General features: G+C 46.7%; 1 long non-coding RNA gene across 1 annotated transcript; it reads right to left on the bottom strand.

Moving 5' to 3' along the window:
• Positions 1 to 8,069: 8,069 nt before the first annotated feature.
• On the bottom strand, positions 8,070 to 18,985 carry LOC121572932. Its single transcript, XR_006001933.2, has 4 exons — positions 18,712 to 18,985; positions 14,746 to 14,794; positions 14,429 to 14,615; positions 8,070 to 8,444 (listed from the first exon to the last, which is right to left on the bottom strand). It is a non-coding gene; the product is annotated as an uncharacterized LOC121572932 (long non-coding RNA).
• Positions 18,986 to 24,891: the final 5,906 nt, after the last annotated feature.

The following is a 24,891-nucleotide window of genomic DNA, read 5'->3' as shown; positions in this document are numbered from 1 at the left end:
TTCAGCCACACAGCCTCGACGGCGTTGATAGCTTCCTCCTTCCCCCCGTCGGGCTGATGGGGTGAAGAAGCCAGTGTGTTTTGGGCTACTGGTCTGCCTGTGCTTGCACTGTTATGGGGAGTGAAGGCCGTTGCCACCGGAGACAGCTGCTGGGATGGCACAACGACCAAGGGAGCAGCCGGTGGATTTTCGGCAAGCTTGGAGGAAGACGGAGTGACAGCCCTGCCCCCTGCTGGCCCTCCCGAAGGCGACATCCCCACTGTGGGCCCCCTCGACAGCCTCAAAGTGCCCGAAGCTAAGTCCAACTGAGCCCCACAGGTTTTCAAAAAGTCCATTCCCAGTATACAGGGGTCCTGCACCGCTGCTACCCACACCGGACACCCCACAGTTCTCCCCCCGACAGTCACAGACAGCTGACACTTCCCTAACATTGGGGCTAGATCCCCTGTGACAGTCCGCAGCTGGACAAGGGTCGGCTCCACCCGTACCCCAACAGGTAGTATGTCTGGTCTCACCAGGGTTACTGTAGAGCCCGTGTCGACCAGGGCCAAACATTCCACCCCCTCTACCTTGACGATGACATTGCAGAAGTCCCCCACAGTGGTACGTCCCACCACAACTACCGGACTAGGAAACGCGGTGGCAGCTACACCCTGGGGGAGCAGGTCCCCACCCTCTTGCCTGCGCTGCTGGGTACCTCTTCTGCTTACTGCAGAGGGGTGCCTGCGCTGCCCCCTGCGCGAGAACCTGCTGTCGTTTCCCTGATGACGGGAGAATGTATAATGAATCATTGTCTTCAATATTTAGTTCAACTGTTACTTTGTTGAATCCTTTCTTCCTGTTGAGTAACTTACACTATTTTGGGGGGGGTCTCGATGCCAGTTGGCTACCTTCCATCATATAATCTGGCTCCAAGGACCATTCCTCTGAGATGAGGCTATCCCCAAAACTACTGCAGTATTGTCATTTGATTACTTTCCATTACTTTTGGATGACTTTCACCTTAAGAGCCATTAGAAGAAGACAAAAAGGATCCATTAAACACATTGGTGTGTCATCATAGTGTTCTCTGACCTGTGGTCAGACTCGCTCAGGTGGAACAAACTAAACTGAATTTAATATCACTGAGAAAAAATAAGTGTCATAATGTTGTTGTTTTTTGCAAACATACTTTCTGAATTTAAAAGTAATCATAGAAGTAATAATCTCGTTTTTTTAAGTGTCTGTAATCTGATTATAATATTTTTGCTGGTAATGTAACTGATTACAGTAATCATGTAATCAGTATAATGTAATCGGTTACTCACCAACCCTGCTTGTTGGTGCCTGGGTTGAAGCAATAGTTTACCTCTCCTTTGGCCAACTTTTGTTACTTATGTCATTAGGCCATCTACTGAGTTATAAAAACAAAAGCTCTTTATATTTTTATGTTTGAAATATGATTTGTAATATGAGTTGTGTGTTTGAAATATGATTTATAATATGAGTTTCCAAGATCACAGTGTGTCTGGTCCTGAACTCTGTTCCAGAGTCTTCAGTTGAGGGGGCTGCTCCCATAGGGCAGACGGTGGGCAGAACGAGACCCCCTGGCCAACAGCACCTACCACTGCCATCCAACCAGCCACGTCTGATCCCCGAACCAATTACTTTTCCATGATTTAACTATGGAGCCCAGAGAAACTCCCCAGTCTGGCCTGGAACACAGGGAGGGGGAGAACACCCTGCAGATTTCCCCCAATGGCAGCTTGTGGGTTCGAACCAGGAACCCTCAGGTTACCACACTGTAAAACCAAATAAGTTAGCAGAACTCAATACATTTGTGGCAACTGATTGCTTTGTTTGTTTTGAGTTATGAAACTTAAAATTATTGATTGATACAGTGCTTAATAATTTATGTTAATTAATATACAATTTTGATTACAGGTAACTTAAAGTAATTAGAATTATTAACTTTATTACTATGATCTACAGTAACTTTAAATATATATATCGATTTAACTCATTATGTTTAAGTAAACATAACACACCCCTTTCAAGTAGTTTTATTACAAACTTCATGTTGCATGAACTTAATATTTTTGTGTTAACTAATACGCAAATTAAAAACTATAACTTACTTAAATCATAAGGTAGTTGTACATCTAATCCAAAACTTTGTGGCAACTGATTGTGTAGGTTTTTTTTAGTAACACCATCTCAAACAAAATAATGTTAATAGAACAAAAAACAAACAAAAGAAACATGGACAAAGGAATGCTTTAAACCAGGAATAATATGGATTTATTGTTGCAGTAACAATAACATTTCCTGAAGAAAAGACTCCTGATCAGAGTACATTTAAAGAGAATACAGTAAAAGGTTCACATGTTAGAGAACATAGTGCAAGGTTCACAATTAAAGAGCACAGATTGGGGTCAATGTGGCAATGTCTCAGTGTAGGTCAGGTTTGGGTCAGTCATTTTCAATTCAATCGATTTGGTAGTAAACTGAAATTCTAATATTTTCCTCATTGCCTCCTCCTTTACTTACTGAATTGACTGAATTAAAAATGGAATTGACCCGACCCGGACCTCCGCTGAGACATTGCCCCATATGTGTCACGACTGTCGGTGAGATGCGGTAAAAGAAGTCAGGCGCAGGACACAGAACTCTCGGACACGTACTTTAATCCGATAAGGATCCAAAAGAACACAGAAATAACTCCACGCAGGGAGGAAATAACCCGCTCACTAAAATGACAACCATGAAGGGAAAAACAATCACACACAATGTCCTGATGAGAGACAGGGGTAATATAAGGGAAACAATTAAACATAATGACGAACAGGTGTAAACAATACAGACAAAACTAAACAAACACCGATAACATCAAACGGCAGTAGCTAGTACTCCGGGGACGACGAACGCCGAAGCCTGCCCGAGCAAGGAGGAGGAGCAGCCTCGGCAGAATCCGTGACAGTACCCCCCCCTTGACGACCCCGGCCTCGGGGACGGCCAGGAGGACGTGGAGCAGGGGGAGTCGGGTGACTCCGGTGGAACTCTGTCAACAGGGAGGGATCTAGGATGTCCCTCCTAGGGACCCAGCACCGTTCCTCCGGACCGTACCCCTCCCACTCCACGAGATACTGCAGACCCCCCATCCGACGCCTCGAATCCACGATGGAACGGACTGAGTACGCCGGAGCCCCTTCGATGTCTAGTGGGGGCGGAGGGGCCTCTCGTACCTCATTCTCCTGGAGTGGACCAGCTACCGCCGGCCTGAGGATAGACACATGGAACGAGGGGTTAATGCGATAATTAACAGGCAGCTGTAACCTATAACATACCTTGTTCAATCTCCTCAGGACTTTAAATGGCCCAACAAACCGCCGGCCCAGCTTCCGGCAGGGCAGGTGAAGGGGCAGGTTTCTGGTCGAGAGCCAGACCCGATCTCCCGGTGCATAAACCGGACCCTCACTGCGGTGGCGATCGGCGCTCGCCTTTTGCCGTCTGATGGCCCGCTGCAGATGGACGTGCGCAGCGTTCCATGTCTCGCACACCGAGCAGGAAGAAACGTAAACCCTCACGTCCTTAGCTAAGGTGGGCCACCAGTACTTCCCGCTAAGACAGTGCACCGTCCGACCAATACCACGATGACCAGAGGAGGGTGACGTATGAGCCCAATAAATCAGTCGGTCACGGACCTCGAGCGGTACGTACCTCCGTCCCTCTGGACACTCTGGGGGAGAAGGGTCGGTACGTAACGCCCGCTCGATTTCCGTGTCGACCTCCCACACCACCGGTGCCACGAGACAAGACTCTGGTAGTATGGGAGTGGGCTCAATGGACCTCTCCTCTGTGTCATATCGTCGGGACAGGGCGTCTGCCTTAACGTTCTGTGACCCTGGGATATACGTGATCTTAAAGACAAACCGGGCAAGAAACATGGCCCACCTAGCCTGACGAGGGTTCAGTCTCTTCGCTGCCCGGATGTACTCCAGGTTACGATGGTCAGTCAGAATGAGAAAAGGGTGGTTAGCCCCCTCAAGCCAATGTCTCCACACCTTCAGGGCCTGGACCACAGCTAGCAGCTCCCTGTCCCCCACGTCATAATTGCGTTCCGCCGGACTGAGCTTCTTAGTATAGAAAGCACAGGGGCGGAGTTTTGGAGGCGTGCCCGAGCGCTGAGACAGTATAGCACCGATCCCCGCCTCGGACGTATCCACCTCGACTTGGAACGCCAAAGAGGGATCCGGATGTGCCAGCACCGGAGCTGAGGTGAACAGGTCCCTCAAATGACTAAACGCCCTGTCCGCCTCAGCCGACCACTGCAAACGCACCGGGCCCCCCTTTAGCAGGGAGGTAATGGGAGCTGCTACCTGTCCAAAACCCCGGATAAACCTCCGGTAGTAATTGGCAAAACCCAAAAAACGCTGCACCTCCTTTACTGTAGTTGGAGTCTGCCAATTACGCACGGCTGAAACGCGGTCAATCTCCATCTCCACCCCTGACGCAGACAACCGGTGTCCCAGGAAGGAGATGGACTCCTGGAAAAACAGACATTTCTCTGCCTTCACATACAGATCATGCTCCAACAGTCTACCCAGCACCCGACGTACCAGGGACACATGCTCGGTACGTGTAGCGGAGTATATCAGAATGTCATCAATATACACCACTACCCCCTGTCCATGCAAATCCCGGAAAATCTTGTCTACAAATGATTGGAAGGCTGAAGGAGCATTCATTAGACCGTATGGCATAACGAGGTACTCATAGTGACCCGAGGTGGTACTGACTGCTGTCTTCCACTCATCTCCCTCCCGAATGCGCACCAGGTTGTAAGCGCTCCTGAGATCCAATTTTGTGAAGAAGCGCGCCCCGTGTAATGACTCCGTCATACTAGCAATCAGAGGGAGAGGATAGCTGTATTTAATAGTGATCTGATTGAGACCACGGTAATCAATACACGGGCGTAAACCCCCATCCTTCTTCTTCACAAAAAAGAAACTTGAGGACGCAGGAGAAGTGGATGGCCGTATGTATCCCTGTCTCAAGGATTCGGCGACGTATGTCTCCATAGCAGCCGTCTCCTCCTGAGACAGAGGATACACATGGCTGCGAGGGAGCGCAGCGCCAACCTGGAGGTCTATCGCACAATCCCCCTGTCGATGAGGTGGTAATTGAGTCTCCTTCTTCTTACAGAAGGCGCTTGCCAAATCGGCATACTCAGGAGGAATGTGCATTGTGGGCATTTGGTTCGGACTCTCCACCGTCGTTGCCCCTACGGAAACACCTACACACCGCCCCACACACTGATCAGACCATCCCTTGAGAGCCCTCTGTTGCCATGAAATGTTGGGGTCATGAGATATTAACCAGGGAAGTCCCAACACCACTGGAAACGCAGGAGAGTCAATTAAATACAACTGTATAGTCTCCTCATGACCCTTCTGCGTTTTCATCTTCAGTGGCGCTGTGACCTCCCTAATCAATCCCGACCCCAAAGGCCGGCTATCTAGGGCATGGATAGGGAAGGGCACATCGACTGGTAATATAGGGATTCCTAACTTATATGAGATATGGTAATCGATAAAATTCCCAGCTGCGCCTGAATCGACTAGCGCCTTATGCTGAGAGTAAGAAGAAACTTCTGGAAACATAACTTGGATACACATATGAACAGCAGAGAGCTCTGGGTGAGTTGGGACCTTACTCACCGGGAATGACTCATCAGTGCACTGCCTGCTGCCTCGAATCCGAGGAGACCCTCCCCAGCACCGAACCGCCGTGTGTCCTCGGCGGCCACAGTTGGTGCAGGGGACAGCCTCCTTCCTGGCCTCCCTACTACCAGCACCCCCAAGCTCCATAGGGCTCGGCTCGGAGGTGCTGGGGGATGGAATGGACAGCCCCAGCGCCAGACGTCCGCGGGTAGCCAACAGGGTATCCAGGCGAATCGACATGTCCACCAGCTGATCGAAGCTTAGGTTGGTGTCCCTGCAGGCCAGCTCTCGACGAACGTCCTCTCTTAAGCTACACCTGTAGTGGTCGATGAGGGCCCTCTCATTCCATCCCGAATTGGCAGCCAGAGTCCGGAAGTCCAGTGCGAATTCCTGCGCGCTCCTCCTCCCCTGTCTGAGGTGGAATAGACGCTCACCACGCGCCTTCCCCTCCGGGGATGATCGAACACTGCCCTGAAGCGGCGGGTGAACTCTGCATAGTTCACAGTAGCGGCGTCTATCCCTCCCCACTCGGCGTTGGCCCACTCCAGTGCCTTGCCGGACAGACAGGAGATGAGGGCGGACACGCTCTCGTATCCCGAGGGTGCCGGGTGAATGTTTGCCAGGTAAAGTTCCACCTGGAGCAGGAAACCCTGACACCCGGCTGCGGTGCCATCATAAGCCCTCGGGAGCGAGAGCCGAATCCCACTGGACTCCAGATGTGAGACGATAGGAGTAGCCGGTGGTGGTATCATTGGAGGAGGTGTGGGCAAACCTCCTCTCTCCCATCGTCCCAAAGTGTTCATAACGTTATCCATAGCGGCACCAAGATTTTGGAGCATCGCTGCCTGTTGTAGGACGCGCTCCTCGAGTGATCCAGTCGGTGCCGTCGCTCCTGCTGACTCCATGTTAAGGTGTGTGATTCTGTCACGACTGTCGGTGAGATGCGGTAAAAGAAGTCAGGCGCAGGACACAGAACTCTCGGACACGTACTTTCATCCGATAAGGATCCAAAAGAACACAGAAATAACTCCACGCAGGGAGGAAATGACCCGCTCACTAAAATGACAACCGTGAAGGGAAAAACAATCACACACAATGTCCTGATGAGAGACATGGGTAATATAAGGGAAACAATTAAACATAATGACGAACAGGTGTAAACAATACAGACAAAACTAAACAAACACCGATAACATCGAACGGCAGTAGCTAGTACTCCGGGGACGACGAACGCTGAAGCCTGCCTGAGCAAGGAGGAGGAGCAGCCTCGGCAGAATCCGTGATAATATGTAAGCCCCAAAATCAACTTGTCAGTGCTAGGCCTATTCATGTGCCATGTTAATAACGGTGGACAACATGCTTAGAAAAAGTAATCTCAATGCATTTGAGCAAGGAAATAATAAGTTAAGGAAAATGGCAGATCTAAGAAACACCATGGCCTACAATGATTAGCCTACATACTGCAAAGGTTCACTTTTAAAGAGAACACTTTACAGTAGCACCTCCACCAGGGTTGGGGTCAATTCCTTTTCAATTCAGGAAGTAAACTAACATTTCAATATCAATTCCAATTTTCCTCATTGCCTCCTATGAGATTAAATTAGAACTGGAATTGCAGTTTACTTTCTGAATTGAAATGGAATTGACCCCAACCCTGGTGGAGGTGCTACTGTAATGATGATTAGGTGGTAAGAGCAAGTGTCTTTTGGGGTTATTTTACTAAACATACCCCGTGATGGGGTGGAAATACTGCAGTGACGCAACAGTATCACTTTGCACAACATTTTGTACATTAAAGTCATGGCTGGCTTATGTTCTCAGGCTAAACTCTTTGCGGACGTGTAGTGACTTGGCTCAGTATTTGGGTTCTGAGATTTTGCTTAGAATATCAGTGTTATTAAACAGTTCTTGAATCTAAAGTATTGGAACATACACCGTTGTGTGTCCAGGTTGCTCTAAGTCTACAACATACTGTACTGGCATTACCATGGGATAGTTTCTCAAAAGATGTCAGCTTTAGCTGATAAAACAGCTTATAAATAAACAAAATGCATATTAACCATAAAACCAAATACTATGGAAACAAAAACATAAAATTAATATAAGTGTACAGGTGAACACTCAGGAGTGTATGTTTTCATACAAAAAGTAAAGTCGCAACAATAGAATTCTATGCAAATTCCACCTGCATGATTCAGGGAAAACCCAATGTAAAGCACTTGTGGTAGGTTGCCTGTAAGATTTTCTGTTCCGACCAAACCAAATACTCTGACAATCTTTTGTACTGTATTCTAGCAGCTCAGCATTACACTTCTTACAGAATCCAACACAATGTCATCTAAATAAATAAGACTCCAACCTTAAGCCACATCTCGATATGTTGAAACAAAAACATAGAGTGTTATCAGCTTGTGGTAGGCATTTGGGCAATGCCTACACATGTATCATTAAATAATTATTCAGAGCCTGTAGCCTTGGCTTCAGTTTCCCATCTTCTAAACCTAGCAGGATTTTCTGAATGAACTCGAACGTGTTGGACAGTTCTTTCAGATAACTGAGATGTAGAGCATAGATCAGACCAAACATTACCAGGAAAGCATCCAGCAGTCTGGGGAGGTCAATCACCACAACTTCACTCTCCAGGACGACAGATCTTGACCGGATTGTAGTGGACTGGATTTTCCGTGTTGTCACCAACCATTGTCAGCAGGGCTACCGGTGAGTCACCAAGCTCTCGCTTGTCTGAAATACACAATGCACTTCAGAAGAGAATACTATACAGACATGTTATATAGCAGTATAAGTATTTAGTCAGCCACCAATTGTGCAAGTTCTCCCACTTAAAAAGATGAGAGAGGCCTGTAATTTTCATCATAGGTACACGTCAACTATGACAGACAAAATGAGGGGAAAAAATCCAGAAAATCACATTGTAGGATTTTTTATGAATTTATTTGCAAATTATGGTGGAAAATAAGTATTTGGTCAATAACAAAAGTTTCTCAATACTTTGTTATATACCCTTTGTTGGCAATGACACAGGTCAAACGTTTTCTGTAAGTCTTCACAAGGTTTTCACACACTGTTGCTGGTATTTTGGCCGATTCCTCCATGCAGATCTCCTCTAGAGCAGTGATGTTTTGGGGCTGTCGCTGGGCAACACAGACTTTCAACTCCCTCCAAAGATTTTCTATGGGGTTGAGATCTGGAGACTGGCTAGGCCACTCCAGGACCTTGAAATGCTTCTTACGAAGCCACTCCTTCGTTGCCCGGGCGGTGTGTTTGGGATCATTGTCATGCTGAAAGACCCAGCCACGTTTCATCTTCAAATCTCACGATACATGGCCCCATTCATTCTTTCCTTTACACGGATCAGTCGTCCTGGTCCCTTTGCAGAAAAACAGCCCCAAAGCATGATGTTTCCACCCCCATGCTTCACAGTAGGTATGGTGTTCTTTGGATGCAACTCAGCATTCTTTGTCCTCCAAACACGACGAGTTGAGTTTTTACCAAAAAGTTATATTTTGGTTTCATCTGACCATATGACATTCTCCCAATCCTCTTCTGGATCATCCAAATGTACTCTAGCAAACTTCAGACGGGCCTGGACATGTACTGGCTTAAGCAGGGGGACACGTCTGGCACTGCAGGATTTGAGTCCCTGGCGGCGTAGTGTGTTACTGATGGTAGGCTTTGTTACTTTGGTCCCAGCTCTCTGCAGGTCATTCACTAGGTCCCCCCGTGTGGTTCTGGGATTTTTGCTCACCGTTCTTGTGATCATTTTGACCCCACGGGGTGAGATCTTGCGTGGAGCCCTAGATCGAGGGAGATTATCAGTGGTCTTGTATGTCTTCCATTTCCTAATAATTGCTCCCACAGTTGATTTCTTCAAACCAAGCTGCTTACCTATTGCAGATTCAGTCTTCCCAGTCTGGTGCAGGTCTACAATTTTGTTTCTGGTGTCCTTTGACAGCTCTTTGGTCTTGGCCATAGTGGAGTTTGGAGTGTGACTGTTTGAAGTTGTGGACAGGTGTCTTTTATACTGATAACAAGTTCAAACAGGTGCCATTAATACAGGTAACGAGTGGAGGACAGAGGAGCCTCTTAAAGAAGAAGTTACAGGTCTGTGAGAGCCAGAAATCTTGCTTGTTTGTAGGTGACCAAATACTTATTTTCCACCATAATTTGCAAATAAATTCATAAAAAATCCTACAATGTGATTTTCTGGAAAAAAAATTCTCAATATGTCTGTCATAGTTGACGTGTACCTATGATGAAAATTACAGGCCTCTCTCAACTTTTTATGTGGGAGAACTTGCACAATTGGTGGCTGACTAAATAATTTTTTTCCCCACTGTACATTTGGAATAGACAGACAACAAAGGACAGTATTTAGAAGTTATCACAAGTTTGGAACACAGTATCACAATTTAATTCAGTATAACTAATATATTAAAGCAGGTCAAATTTGTGTAAAAACAGCATTGCAATTTGACCTGCGACTCCACGCGCAGAGCAGGCCAGAGATCAAGGAACTCCTTTACAGGTGAAGTGTTGGTGACTATACCCTGGCGCCGCAGGGCGAATGTGGTCTGCATCTTCCTATCGATCAGGGGTAAGTTCCTTTTCCGTCTTCTGAACTTCTTGGACCACTTCCTGCCTCAGCGTTTCAAGACTCCCTGAGTCCTCTCCAAGGGGGAAGTTTGGCACAAAGTTAACTTCAGCCCGCTTAGGTCTCTTATGTGTTCGTGCCGTGAAAGGAGGGGTTTCTTCTTTGTCTGAAAGCAATGGCTAGCTAGTATGCTAACTATTCTAGCTAACTAACTGGCTGAATAAATTGACGACGGACTCGCTCAAGCTGTCGGGACTAACCCACAACGTTAGACACGGACACGAACGATCTGCTTGGCGTGTTGACACACTGGTGGTTTGTTGTGGCCGAGTATTGGTGCTAAACCGTGTTGTTGGAGTCCGGCATGCTAGCTGGCTGTGGCGTCTTATGACTAGGTGCCCTGGACGATTTTCACTGAAGAATACTGTACCTAGTTAGCTAGCTGAATAAACTAAGTTAGTCTATTCCTAGAAAACATTGAACCGCTGTAGTTTACAACAATTATAGTTTCTTAGGTGGAAGTTGGGAGAGTTATGTTTGGGTGTTGTGGTGAGGGAGGCCCCGCTCTCTTATTTCCCAGATGTTTAGTTCATTTCATTCCGATCTCCTTTGCATTATTGTAGCCATTTTCTGCAGCCTGTCAACTATGCCTCTGTCTATCCCTGTTCTCTCCTCTCCGCACAGGCTATACAAACGCCTCACACCGCGTGGCTGCTGCCTCTCTAACCTGGTGGTCCCTGCACGCACCACCCACGTGGAGTTCCAGGTCTCAGGCAGCCTCTGGAACTGCCGTTCTGCTGCCAACAAGGCAGAGTTCATCTCAGCCTATGCTACCCTCTAGTCCCTCGACTTCTTGGCGCTGACGGAAACATGGATTACCACTGAAAACACTGCTACTCCTACTGCTCTCTCCTCGTCTGACCATGTGTTCTCGCATACCCCGAGAGCATCTGGTCAGCGGGGTGGTGGCACAGGAATCCTCATCTCTCCCAAGTGGACATTCTCTATTTTTCCTCTGACCCATCTGTCTATCTCCTCATTTGAATTCCATGCTGTCACAGTCACTAGCCCATTTAAGCTTAATATCCTTGTCATCTATCGCCCTCCAGGTTCCCTTGGAGAGTTCATCAATGATCTTGACGCCTTGATAAGTTTCTTTCCTGAGGATGGCTCACCCCTCACAGTTCTGGGGGACTTCAACCTCCCTACGTCTACCTTTGACTCATTTCTCTCTGCCTCCTTCTTTCCACTCCTCTCCTCTTTTGACCTCACCCTCTCACCGTCCCCCCCTACTCACAAGGCAGGCAATACGCTTGACCTCATCTTTACTAGATGCTGTTCTTCTACTAATCTCACTGCACTCCTGCAACTCTACTTTGTATCCTTTTCTCTCTCGCTCTCCTCCAACACTACTCACTCTGCCCCTACTCAGATGGTAATGCGCCGTCGCAACCTTCGCTCTCTCTCTCCCGCTACTCTCTCCTCTTCCATCCTATCATCTCTTCCCTCTGCTCAATCCTTCTCCCTCCAATCTCCTGATTCTGCCTCCTCAACCCTCCTCTCCTCCCTTTCTGCATCATTTGACTCTCTATGTCCCCTATCCTCCCGGCCGGCTCGGTCCTCCCCTCCAGCTCCGTGGCTTGATGACTCATTGCGAGCTCACAGAACAGGGCTCCGGGCAGCCGAACGGAAATGGAGGAAAACTAGACTCCCTGCGGACCTGGCATCTTTTCACTCCCTCCTCTCTACATTTTCTTCATCTGTTTCTGCTGCTAAGGCCACTTTCTACCACTCTAAAATCCAAGCATCTGCCTCTAACCCTAGGAAGCGCTTTGCCACCTTCTCCTCCCTGCTGAATCCTCCTCCCCCCTCCTCCCTCTCTGTGGATGACTTCGTCAACCATTTTGAAAAGAAGGTTGACGACATCCGATCCTCGTTTGTTAAGTCAAATGACACTGCTGGTCCTGCTCACCCTGCCCTACCCTATGCTTTGACTTCTTTCTCCCCTCTCTCTCCAGATAAAATCTTGCGACTTGTGACGGCCGGCCGCCCAACAACCTGCCCGCTTGACCCTATCCCCTCCTCTCTTCTCCAGACCATCTCCGGTGACCTTCTCGCTTACCTCACCTCGCTGATCAACTCATCCTTGACCGCTGGCTATGTCCCTTCCGTCTTCAAGAGAGCGAGAGTTGCACCCCTTCTCAAAAAACCAACACTCGATCCCTCTGATGTCAACAACTACAGACCAGTATCCCTTCTTTCTTTTCTCTCCAAAACTATTGAGCGTGCCGTCTTTAGCCAACTTTCTTGCTATCTCTCTCAGAATGACCTTCTTGATCCAAACCAGTCAGGTTTCAAGACTGGTCATTCAACTGAGACTGCTCTTCTCTGTGTCACGGAGGCTCTCCGCACTGCTAAAGCTAACTCTCTCTCCTCTGCTATTGTCCTTCTAGACCTGTCTGCTGCCTTTGATACTGTGAACCATCAGATCCTCCTCTCCACCCTCTCCGAGCTGGGCATCTCCGGCGCGGCTCACTCTTGGATTGCGTCCTACCTGACCGGTCGCTCCTACCAAGTGGCGTGGCGAGAAGCTGTCTCCGCACCACGTGCTCTCACCACTGGTGTCCTCCAGGGCTCAGTTCTAGGCCCTCTCCTATTCTCGCTATACACCAAGTCATCTCCCGTCTGGATTACTGCAACTCGCTGTTGGCTGGGCTCCCTGCCTGTGCCATTAAACCCCTACAACTCATCCAGAATGCCGCAGCCCATCTGGTGTTCAACCTTCCCAAGTTCTCTCACGTCACCCCGCTCCTCCGCACACTACACTGGCTTCCAGTTGAAGCTCGCATCTGCTACAAGACCATGGTGCTTGCCTACGGAGCTGTGAGGGGAACGGCACCTCCGTACCTTCAGGCTCTGATAAGTCCCTACACCCAAATGAGGGCATTGCGTTCATCCACCTCTGGCCTGCTGGCTCCCCTACCTCTGCTGAAGCACGGTTCCCACTCATCCCAGTCAAAACTGTTCGCTGCTCTGGCACCCCAATGGTGGAACAAGCTCCCTCACGACGCCAGGACAGCGGAGTCACTCACCACCTTCCGGAGACATTTGAAACCCCACCTCTTTAAGGAACACCTGGGATAGGATAAAGTAATCCTTCTACCCACCCCACCCCCCCCCCAAAAAAATTAAAATAATAATAATTGTAAAGTGGTTATCCCACTGGCTATAAGGTGAATGCACCAATTTGTAAGTCGCTCTGGATAAGAGCGTCTGCTAAATGACGTAAATGTAAATGTAAATGTAATGTTTGAGTGCGGTGGTTCATTCTCTGGATTGCTTCTGCTTCTTTTTCCTGTGTTTACAGAGACCTCCATCCTGCTCTCCTGGTTCTGTAGTTACCCATCTTGAATTTGATGCTGTTCATCCATCCATTCCACCCAAGTGTCAAATCCTGCCTCTTTCAGACAGGGGTGTTTCACAACAAGAGCTTCAGCTGCCTTTCCTATCTCTCGGCCATTTGGGTAAGCCTTGAAACTGTACACAGTAGTAGCAACTTTCTCTAAGATGTCATGTTTTTGGTCTCTAGACAACTGAATATATTTTCCTTTCCTTTCAAAGACAGCATTTCCTTTTTAAACTTCAACTCTACCTCTAATACAAAAGTAGGCACGGGAAAAACGTCTGGCGGTCACCTACTGAGGCGCTCTGGGTAAGACACATTGGAAAGTATTTCTGTGTCAGCTGTAGAACTTGTATCTCCTCCTTCCACTAAAAGGTGCAGTGTTGCCTTTTGTGGCAACTCCTCAATGTCCATCAGGTAGGTAAGTTGTCCATCAAAGTCAGGATCTTCATACTGCAAGCGGAAGTCATCGTCAAACTCAAACTTGGCCTTCAAAATGTTTATCAAGTCATCAACAGATGCTGGACGGGAGCTGAGGTTTATCTTCCTTGTATGGTCAGCATCAATAACGCAAAGTATCATGGCTTGGGGAGCTGCAGCTGCCAATGCTGAGGAAGAATACAACATCGAGAGGTTGCACTTGGAATATCAAAACAATACAAATGGTAACACTAGGTACATAATGGCTTCATTAAACAAATAATGACTCACCATAAATGTTAAACTCTGTCTCACTCAAATGAACCTCTTGGGGGTCAACAGCAGCTAGCCATCAATGTTGTATGCAGAAAAGGTGACAGTGTCGTTGAGCTCAGATTGCAATTGTACAGACAGGCTAACTTGTGTAGATGATAGCTCGTAGGAACGAAGATGTTCTACATACCATGACTCAAAGTGACTGCAGAGAAAGTAAACATTGTTATTCACATATCTGAGCAATTTTGTAGAACTGAGGCAGCCCCCCACTGACTCCAACTGACACAAACATGTTATGTTGTCCATCTCAGGTAATTTCAACCTAAGCTTACCTTTAACCACTGGCCTTCTGTCTAGAGCACCAACATCCTTCAGTCAGGCCTGTAGAGAGAAAGTATCAATAAAGAATTAGTATTACAATTTGTAGCGGTAACATTCTTAGGGTTGGAAACTAGTCTTTACGTCAAAGTATGTAGGCCTACTACTGTTCATTCAGAGAATTACAGAAAATAATATTCATAACTTTAGATTTATGTTTCACACCCAAGCCAAATTTCAAAGTCAGAAAATAAGCATATGTTATTTGAATTGTACATAACTAATTCAGAATTTGTTTTCACTTTCCGCATTGTAATTAGGCAGCATGCCATTGAATCAAGCTTAGGCTGCGCCATTTTGTGCACCTGTCACGTGGCAATCAGCAATTGCAGACATGAGCCAAATGAGGTAGCTACAGTTGAAGTCAGAAGTTTACATACACTTAGGTTGGAGTAATTAAAACTCAATTTTAAACCACACCACACATTTCTTGTTAACAAACTATAGTTTTGGCAAGTCGGTAAGGACATTACTTTGTGCATGACACAAGTAATTTTTCCAACAATTGTTTACAGACAGATTAATTCACTGTATCACAATTCCAGTGGGTCAGAAGTTTACATACACTAAGTTGACGGTGCCTTTAAACAGCTTGGAAAATTCCAGAATTTATGTCATGGCTTTAGAAGCTTCTGATAGGCTAATTGACATCATTTGAGTCAATTGGAGGTGTACCTGTGGATGTATTTCAAGGCCTACCTTCAAACTCAGTGCCTCTTTTCTTGACATCATGGGAAAATCAAAAGAAATCAGCCAAGACCTCAGAAACAAAATTGTAGACCTCCACAAGTCTGGTTCATCCTTGGGAGCAATTTCCAAACGCCTGAAGGTACTACGTTCATTTGTACAAACAATAGTACGCACGTAAAACACCATGGGACCACGCAGCCGTCATACCGCTTAGGAAGGAGACACATTCTGTCTCCTAGAGATAAATGTACTTTGGTGCGAAAAGTGCAAATCAATCCCAGAACAACAGCAAAGGACTTTGTGAAGATGCTGGAGGAAACAGGTACAAAAGTATCTACAGTGAGGGAAAAAAAGTATTTGATCCCCTGCTGATTTTGTACGTTTGCCCACTGACAAAGAAATGATCAGTCTATAATTTTAATGGTAGGTTCATTTGAACAGTGAGAGACAGAATTACAACAAAGAAATCCAGAAAATCGCATGTCAAAAATGTTATAAATTGATTTGCATTTTAATGAGGGAAATAAGTATTTGACCCCTCTCAATCAGAAATATTTCTGGCTCCCAGGTGTCTTTTATACAGGTAACGAGCTGAGATTAGGAGCACACTCTTAAAGGGAGTGGTCCTAATCTCAGTTTGTTACCTGTATAAAAGACACCTGTCCACAGAAGCAATCAATCAATCAGATTCCAAACTCTCCACCATGGCCAAGACCAAAGAGCTCTCCAAGGATGTCAGGGACAAGATTGTAGACCTAGACAAGGCTGGAATGGGCTACAAGACCATCGCCAAGCAGCTTGGTGAGAAGGTGACAACAGTTGGTGCGATTATTCGCAAATGGAAGAAACACAAACAAACTGTCAATCTCCCTCGGCCTGGGGCTCCATGCATGTTCTCACCTCGTGGAGTTGCAATGATCATCAGAACGGTGAGGAATCAGCCCAGAACTACACGGGAGGATGTTGTCAATGATCTCAAGGCAGCTGGGACCATAGTCACCAAGAAAACAATTGGTAACACACTACGCCGTGAAGGACTGAAATCCTGCAGCATCCGCAAGGTCCCCCTGCTCAAGAAAGCACATATACATGCCCGACTGAAGTTTGCCAATGAACATCTGAATGATTCAGAGGAGAACTGGGTGAAAGTGTTGTGGTCAGATGAGACCAAAATCGAGCTCTTTGGCATCAACTCAACTCGCCGTGTTTGGAGGAGGAGGAATGCTGCTTATGACCCTAATAACACCATCCCCACCGTCAAACATGGAGGTGGAAACATTATGCTTTGGGGGTGTTTTTCTGCTAAGGGGACAGGACAACTTCACCGCATCAAAGGGACGATGGACGGGGCCATGTACCGTCAAATCTTGGGTGAGAACCTCCTTCCCTCAGCCAGGGCATTGAAAATGGGTCGTGGATGGGTATTCCAGCATGACAATGACCCAAAACACACGGCCAAGGCAACAAAGGAGTGGCTCAAGAAGAAGCACATTAAGGTCCTGGAGTGGCCTAGCCAGTCTCCAGACCTTAATCCCATAGAAAATCTGTGGAGAGAGCTGAAGGTTCGAGTTGCCAAACGTCAGCCTCGAAACCTTAATGACTTGGAGAAGATCTGCAAAGAGGAGTAGGACAAAATCCCTCCTGAGATGTGTGCAAACCTGGTGGCCAACTACAAGAAACGTCTGACCTCTGTGATTGCCAGCAAGGGTTTTGCCACCAAGTACTAAGTCATGTTTTGCAGAGGGGTCAAAAACGTATTTCCCTCATTAAAATATAAATCAATTGATAACATTTTTGACATGTGTTTTTCTGGATTTTGTTGTTGTTATTCTGTCTCTCACTGTTCAAGTAAACCTACCATTAAATTTATAGACTGATCATTTCTTTGTCAGTGGGCAAACGTACAAAGTCAGCAGGGGATCAAATACATTTTTCCCTCACTGTATATCCACAGTAAAACAAGTCCTATATTGACATAACCTGAAAGGCCGCTCAGCAAGGAGGAAGCCACTGCTCCAAAACCGCCATAAAAAAGCCAGACTATGGTTTGCAACTGCACATGGGGACAAAGATCGTACTTTTTGGTCTGATGAAACAAAAATAGAACTGTTTGCCCATAATGACAATCGTTATGTTTGGAGGAAAAAGGGGGGACTTGTAAGCCAAAGAACACCATCCCAACCGTGAAGCACGGTGGTGGCAGCGTCATGCTGTGGGCGTGCTTTGCTGCAGGAGGGACTGGTGCACTTCACAAAATAGATGGCATCATGAGGAAGGAAAATTATGTGTATATATTGAAGCAATATCTCAAGACATCAGTCAGGAAGTTAAAGCTTGGTTGCAAATGGGTCTTCCAAATGGACAATGACCCCAAGCATACTTCCAAAGTTGTGGCAAAATGGCTTAAGGACAACAAAGTCAAGGTATTGGAGTGGCCATCACAAAGCCCTGACCTCAATCCTATAGAAAATGTGTGGGCAGAACTGAAAAAGCATGTGCGAGCAAGGAGGCCTACAAACCTGACACCAGCTCTGTCAGGAGGAATGGGCCAAAATTCACCCAAGTTATTGAGGGAAGCTTGTGGAAGGCTACCCGAAACGTTTGACCCAAGTTAAACAATTTAAAGGCAATGCTACCAAATACTAATTGAGTGTATGTAAACTTCTGACCCACTGGGAATGTGATGAAAGAAATAAAAGCTGAAATAAATAATTCTCTCTACTATTATTCTGAAATTTCACATTCTTAAAATAAAGTGGTGATCCTAACTAACAGGGAATTTTTACTAGGATTAAATGTCAGGAATTGTGAAAAACTGAGTTTAGATTTTTTTTGGCTAAGGTGTATGTACATTTCGGACTTCAACTGTAGCTAGCTACCTCAGCTAGCAAGCTAGACAAGTAGCGTAGCTAGCAAGCCAACATAGTTGCACATAACCAGGAAACATGGCGTAATTTTACAAAATATGCTTCAGAGAAAAATAACCACATATGACACCAAAATCCATATGTTTAAGCAACTAGCTAGTTAACATTATCCATCAACGCTTTTTTACAGCGCGTTCGTGAGTTAACTAGCTAGCTAACATGTTTGGCGGGTTTTACAATTCGGATAGGGATAGAGATCTTGACAATGGATATATTCTCCAAAGAAACGCTACCACACAAATAATGTTCAAACATTAAAATGTATTGCTACCGTTATCTACCGAAGCAAAGTAATTAACTTACTGCGTGAACCCTCAGCCCAGGCGACAGTGCACACTTGTCCACTCCAGCAGAGATAAATCTGACTCCAGTCACCTTCATACGTTACGCACGCTCCCAGAGCTTAGCTTGCCTGCATTTAATTTCCAGCTCTCATGAATTACTTTAAACTGATTATGTATCATCAACGCTACCTAACGTTACTTCCCCACCACTGGCATTTTCAAATCATACTATCTAACGCGTTAGCTAGCTAGCTCTAGCCAGCTAACCTACCTGGCGCCTAACTAGCTAATGTTAGCCCTGCCTGGTACTTGCCAGTTAACCAGATTCCTAGCTTGACAGATATCCATTCGAAGTTCGACAAATCATACACGCACGATACAGTTAATAATCATTATTACATTTTTACCATTAAGAAAGTATCCACTGTCGCGAGGACCGTCCGCCATATTGGAAAGATTTTGAAATGCCACATGCGTGCCTTTGAACGTCAACATACACTACCAGTCAAAGGTTTGGACACACCTACTCATTCAAAGGTTTTTCTTTATTTTTACATTGTAGAATAATAGTGAAGATATCAAAACTATGAAATAACACATATGGAATCATGTAGTAACCAAAAAAGTGTTAAAAAAATCAAAATATATTTTATATTTGAGATTCTTCAAATAGCCACCCTTTGCCTTGATGACAGCTTTGCACACTCTTGGCATTCAAAATATATTTTGATTTGTTTAACACTTTTTTGGTTACTACATGATTCCATATGTGTTATTTCATAGTTTTGATGTCTTCACTATTATTATACATTGTAGAAAATAGTAAAAATAAAGAAATACCCTTGAATGAGTAGGTGTGTCAACATTTTGACTGGTACTCTATATGACATCAGACGTAATCAAGGTCAAATTTGACAGATGTGTGCCTGTCAATCTATCATCAGAAATCCTGTTTACATAAACTCTCTGATACATTTAATCTGAATAAAAAAATATCGGTCTCACGAAATCAAAAGTGAGGTGCATGTTATGGGAACCTAAAACAGTTATGTTACTACAACGTTTTCACAGATATTATGTCTACAGAACTTAATCCAATTATTGAATAGTACTGTTCGGGTTTACAGTGCAGCCCCCCACTCTAACCGAGGGTACCGCTGCCCAATCTTATGTACAGTTTGTCAAGAAAATAATAAATGTAATAAAAATAGCCAATAACATCACTTTTTTTGCATGATGGTTCTATTCAATTTGTAACGCTGAAGCGTTACAGATTCTGTGATAGAAATGTAAAGGTAATTTCCGATTGAGCTGACATATGCAGCATTTACCGTGAATGCAGTCTCCGCTAAAGCGGGAACATTGCCTTTAAATTTCAATCACGCTGTAAAGCTGAACTTCAGCGATGCGGATTGAATATAGCCCATTAAAGAGGCAATCTGCAGTTCAAACAATAACATATTGCAAATTACATTTAGTGTTGTGAAGATTATTCATCAGTTAATCTTACATCTCAATGAGGTATGGCCATGTTCAGACTTGGGAAGGTCCACTTGAAATGGAATTAAAATTCCATTCCTTGCATAAATGGCTGTCAAACTATACTGTTGAGGGGTCAGAGACATCTAAACAATCTTACAATAATTATGTTTACACTGAAAAATGACCATTATAAGAAACAACTGGATCTTCAAGGACATATAATGAATAATATATTGTTAAACGAAATACATAGCTATTTATTTTTCATTTTCTTTACACATTTACCTGTCATTTCCCATTGTCAGAGAAAACGCAGTACTCATCTCTAGATTATGGGGCTGATTGTGATAAACTGCATTGCACTGTGGCTGCAAGTAAATGTAGCTGCAGCTGTTCTTTACCTTCATTTTCTGATATATAACCAAAATAAAAGTGCAGAGGATAGTCTACCTGTGTATTGCATCTACATGAAGAGGCTAGAAAATGGACCCAGACCCAGTCCCCACTCTCTTCCTCAATCGCCTGCATGGCGTTCGGCGGCATTCCCTGGGAATCAAATTATTAATGAGGCTTATGAAGCAAGAGTCCCCACTTTAAATCTTCAACATACTTCTGACTTATTAGTGTGGCTTGCGAAAGCAGCCACACTGTAGATATTGTACAAATTATTTTGCACGTATTATTATTATTATTAACGCTACTCCTCTCACACCGTTTAAGCTAGAAACACTGTTCAAACTTTAAAACGCGTAGACTGGTCTGGAATAGTGTGCATTCTTTGTCCTTCTTTTTGTCCTCAGAATTCCAAAGGCCCCAATGTGATGTCATCACTTCCAACTGTCACGCCCTGGCTCTGGGGACTCTTAAATGTTGAGCCAGGGAGTGGACTTGTTATGTTTAGTTTTCTATGGGTTTTGTTCTAGATCGTTTATTTCTATGTTGGCCAGGGTGGTTCCCAATCAGAGACAGCTGTAGCTCGTTGTCTCTGATTGGGGACCATACTTAGGCAGCCTTTTGGCATTTTAGTTTTGTGGGATCTTGTTCCGTAAGGTTTTGTGTATAACCTAGGACTTCACGTATTGTTTCGTTTGTTGTTTTGGTTCGTGTGTGTACTAAATAAAGAATGTACGCTTATCACGCTGCGCCTTGGTCCGCATCTGTCGACGATCGTGACAGAAGATCCCACCATCAGAGGACCAAGCAGCGTGCCAAACAGGAGAAGTTGGCGATGTCCCAGGTGGGCGAATGGTGGTCTTGGGAGGACATATTCACGGGCAGAGGGCCATGGGCAGGAGTAAAGGCCCAGGCAGGAGAGGAGAAACGGCGCCAACCGTGCCGACGACGGACACGCGAGAGGCAACACCAAGTATTTTTTTTGGGGGGGGCACACAGCGTGGACGACGGGGCTGCTGGAGGCAGCTACAGGGCGCATCGGCGATCTAGGAGAGGAGGTCATCAGGTTTGGGGGGCTGGAAGGGTGGTTGGCGGAGCCTAGAGGTAGAGCAGAGCCAACTCCCCATACTCAGGCTAGGCAGCGTGAGACTGGGCAGATTCCGTGGTATGCGGAGCCACGTACTGTGCCGCGAGTGTTCCGGCACAGTCCTGTACGTCCTGTGCTAGCACCACGCACGTGTCGTGCTAAGGTGGGCATGCAGCCAGGACGGAGTGTGCCGGCTCAACGCTCGTGGCCTCCAGTACCCCTCCTCGGTCCCGGATATCCTGCGCCAGTGCCACGTGCTGTAGTGCCAGTACGAGTGCACAGCCCTGTACGTCCTGTGCTGATGCCTCACACAGAGTGTGTGGAAATAGGCATTCAGCCAGGACGGGTTGTGTCAGCTCTCCGCTCCAGACCTCCAGTCCGTCTCCACAGTCCAGTCCGGCCTGTTCCTACTCCCCGCACCAAGCCTGTGGTGCGCGTCGCCAGCCCGGTCCGGCCTGTTCCTGCTCCCCGCACCAAGCCTGTGGTGCGCGTCGCCAGCCCGGTCCGGCCTGCTCCTGTCCCTCGCACCAAGCCTGTGGTGCGCGTCGCCAGCCCGGTCCGGCCTGTTCCTGTCCCCCGCACCAAGCCTGTGGTGCGCGTCGCCAGCCCGGTCCGGCCTGTTCCTGCTCCCCGCACCAAGCCAGTGGTGCGGGTCGTCAGCCCAGTCCGGCCCGTTCCTGCTCCCCGCACCAAGCCAGTGGTGCGCGTCGCCAGCCCGGTCCGGCCCGTTCCTGCTCCCCGCACCAAGCCAGTGGTACGCGTCGTCAGCCCGGTCCGGCCCATTCCTGCTCCCCCGCACCAAGCCAGTGGTGCGCGTCGTCAGCCCGGTCCGGCCTGTTCCTGTCCCCCGCACCAAGCCAGTGGTGCGCGTCGTCAGCCCGGTCCGGCCCGTTCCTGCTCCCCGCACCAAGCCAGTGGTACGCGTCGTCAGCCCGGTCCGGCCCATTCCTGCTCCCCGCACCAAGCCAGTGGTGCGCGTCGCCAGCCCGGTCCGGCCTGTTCCTGTCCCCCGCACCAAGCCAGTGGTGCGCGTCGTCAGCCCGGTCCGGCCCATTCCTGCTCCCCGCACCAAGCCAGTGGTATGCGTTGTCAGCCCAGTCCGGCCCATTCCTGCTCCCCGCACCAAGCCAGTGGTGCGCGTCGTCAGCCCGGTCCGGCCCGTTCCTGCTCCCCGCACCAAGCCAGTGGTGCACGTCGTCAGTCCGGCACGGTCCGTGCCTGTTCCACCGGTGCCTGGTCCGGCACCGGTCAGCTGCTCCACTCCGGAGCCAGAGCAATCCGCTCCACCGGTGTCCAGTCCAGCTCCGGCCAGCGGGGCCAGACCAGACCAGGGGCGCTACGGGGGGGTAGAAGGAGAGTGGTGGTCACGCCCGGAGCCGGATCCGCCTCCGAGGCGGAATGCCCACCCGGCCCCTCCCCTGTTGTGTTTGGTTGGCGCGGTCGCAGTCCGCGCCTTTGGGGGGGGGTACTGTCACGCCCTGGCTCTGGGGACTCTTGAATGTTGAGCCAGGGTGTGGACTTGTTATGTTTATTTTTCTATGGGTTTTGTTCTAGATCGTTTATTTCTATGTTGGCCAGGGTGGTTCCCAATCAGAGACAGCTGTAGCTCGTTGTCTCTGATTGGGGTCCAATACTTAGGCAGCCTTTTGGCATTTTAGTTTTGTGGGATCTTGTTCCGTAAGGTTTTGTGTATAACCTAGGACTTCACGTATCGTTTCGTTTGTTGTTTTGGTTCGTGTGTTACTAAATAAAGAATGTACGCTTATCACGCTGCGCCTTGGTCCGCATCTGTCGACGATCGTGACACCAACATTCCATTCACTGTAAATGCAGCAATGCTACTTTCGACACTAATCAGCTACTTTGACCACTTTGCCAACAACTTAGACAAAAAGTGAGCGAATATGACATCTTGGTCTATTTCCCTGCTATTCAAATCTGAAATCGGAACAGAATTATCTGGTACAGATGAAACGTTACAGCTGTTTTAATAACCTCATCAACAACATTTTCTGTAACTTTTTATAAATAACTGACATTTTGACCACTTTCGCAGCAAGCTAGACAAAAAGTTAGACGGTATGTCTACTTCTCTGCTATTCAAATCTGTTGTCATTTTCCCCAAACTTTTTCCAAACAACTGAAGTTTTGACAACATTCGCATGACTTTAGACAAAACTTAGTGCATACGAAATATGTGTCCACTTCTCTGCTATTTAAATAAAAAATCAGAACAAAAATATATTCTACCAATAAAAAGTTACAGATGTTTGTCTGAGTTTATACTGACAAAAAGTAGCTAGCTAATGTCAGCTAACAGCTCTCTCATTTCTCATCATCGAGCAGCCCAAACAGAGCTATTGCTATGGATACTCACAGATGCAGAGGAGCACAAAAATGTTGATGTGGGTGAAGAGGCTGAGGCAGCCAAGAGAACAGCACATCGTCCTCCTTCTCAGGATCATGCCCCGTGCTCTAAATAAATAAACTGGCTAGTTTGCCTGCTGTAAAGACAAGAGCGGGCTGTACGTTGAACCTTCTGCTCTGATTGGATAGAGCGAAGCTGTCTCCATTCACTCACTTCATATTTCACCCGATCACTTCTCATTGCACTTCTTTCAGTTTTTACATGCAACAATTGACCACAACTACTGACCACAACCAAACAACTACTGACCACAACCACACAAGTACTGACCACAAATACTGACCACACGTACTTACCACATCCATACTGTAGGGCCCAAAGAAATGAAACACAACTACACAACTACTTACCACACAACTACTGACCACAACTACACAGCTACTGACCACAATGACTGCTCTGGTCCAGCTCTGGTCCTTGGCGTAACTAGTAGCTAGCTTTGGTTCGCACTAGCTCTGGTCTTGCTCTGGTCTGCACTTTAAATTATAACTACTTAACTGTGCATGAATTAGCATTGAATACCCACTAAGAATAATTGTAACTCTTGAACCGTTGACGCTAGAGACACCAAACCAACTTTCACATGTTCAGGCTAACATATCATATCAATCAACCAATCCATCAATCAATCAATCAATCAATCAATCAATCAATCAATATTTTCATCTTCCTAATTGTTCAACTATAACCACTCACCACTATTACTACGGCAGACACTACCACTACTGTAACTTATTTCGAAACCATACTTTAAAACAAGCTAGCCAGCACACCACATTTTCTTCAGAAAATGTACTTTTCAGTGATCA

This window comes from Coregonus clupeaformis, chromosome 8 (genome assembly GCF_020615455.1).
Source record: "Coregonus clupeaformis isolate EN_2021a chromosome 8, ASM2061545v1, whole genome shotgun sequence".
Classification (NCBI taxonomy): Eukaryota; Metazoa; Chordata; class Actinopteri; order Salmoniformes; family Salmonidae; genus Coregonus; species Coregonus clupeaformis.
This window is presented reverse-complemented; position numbering and strand designations above follow the sequence as displayed.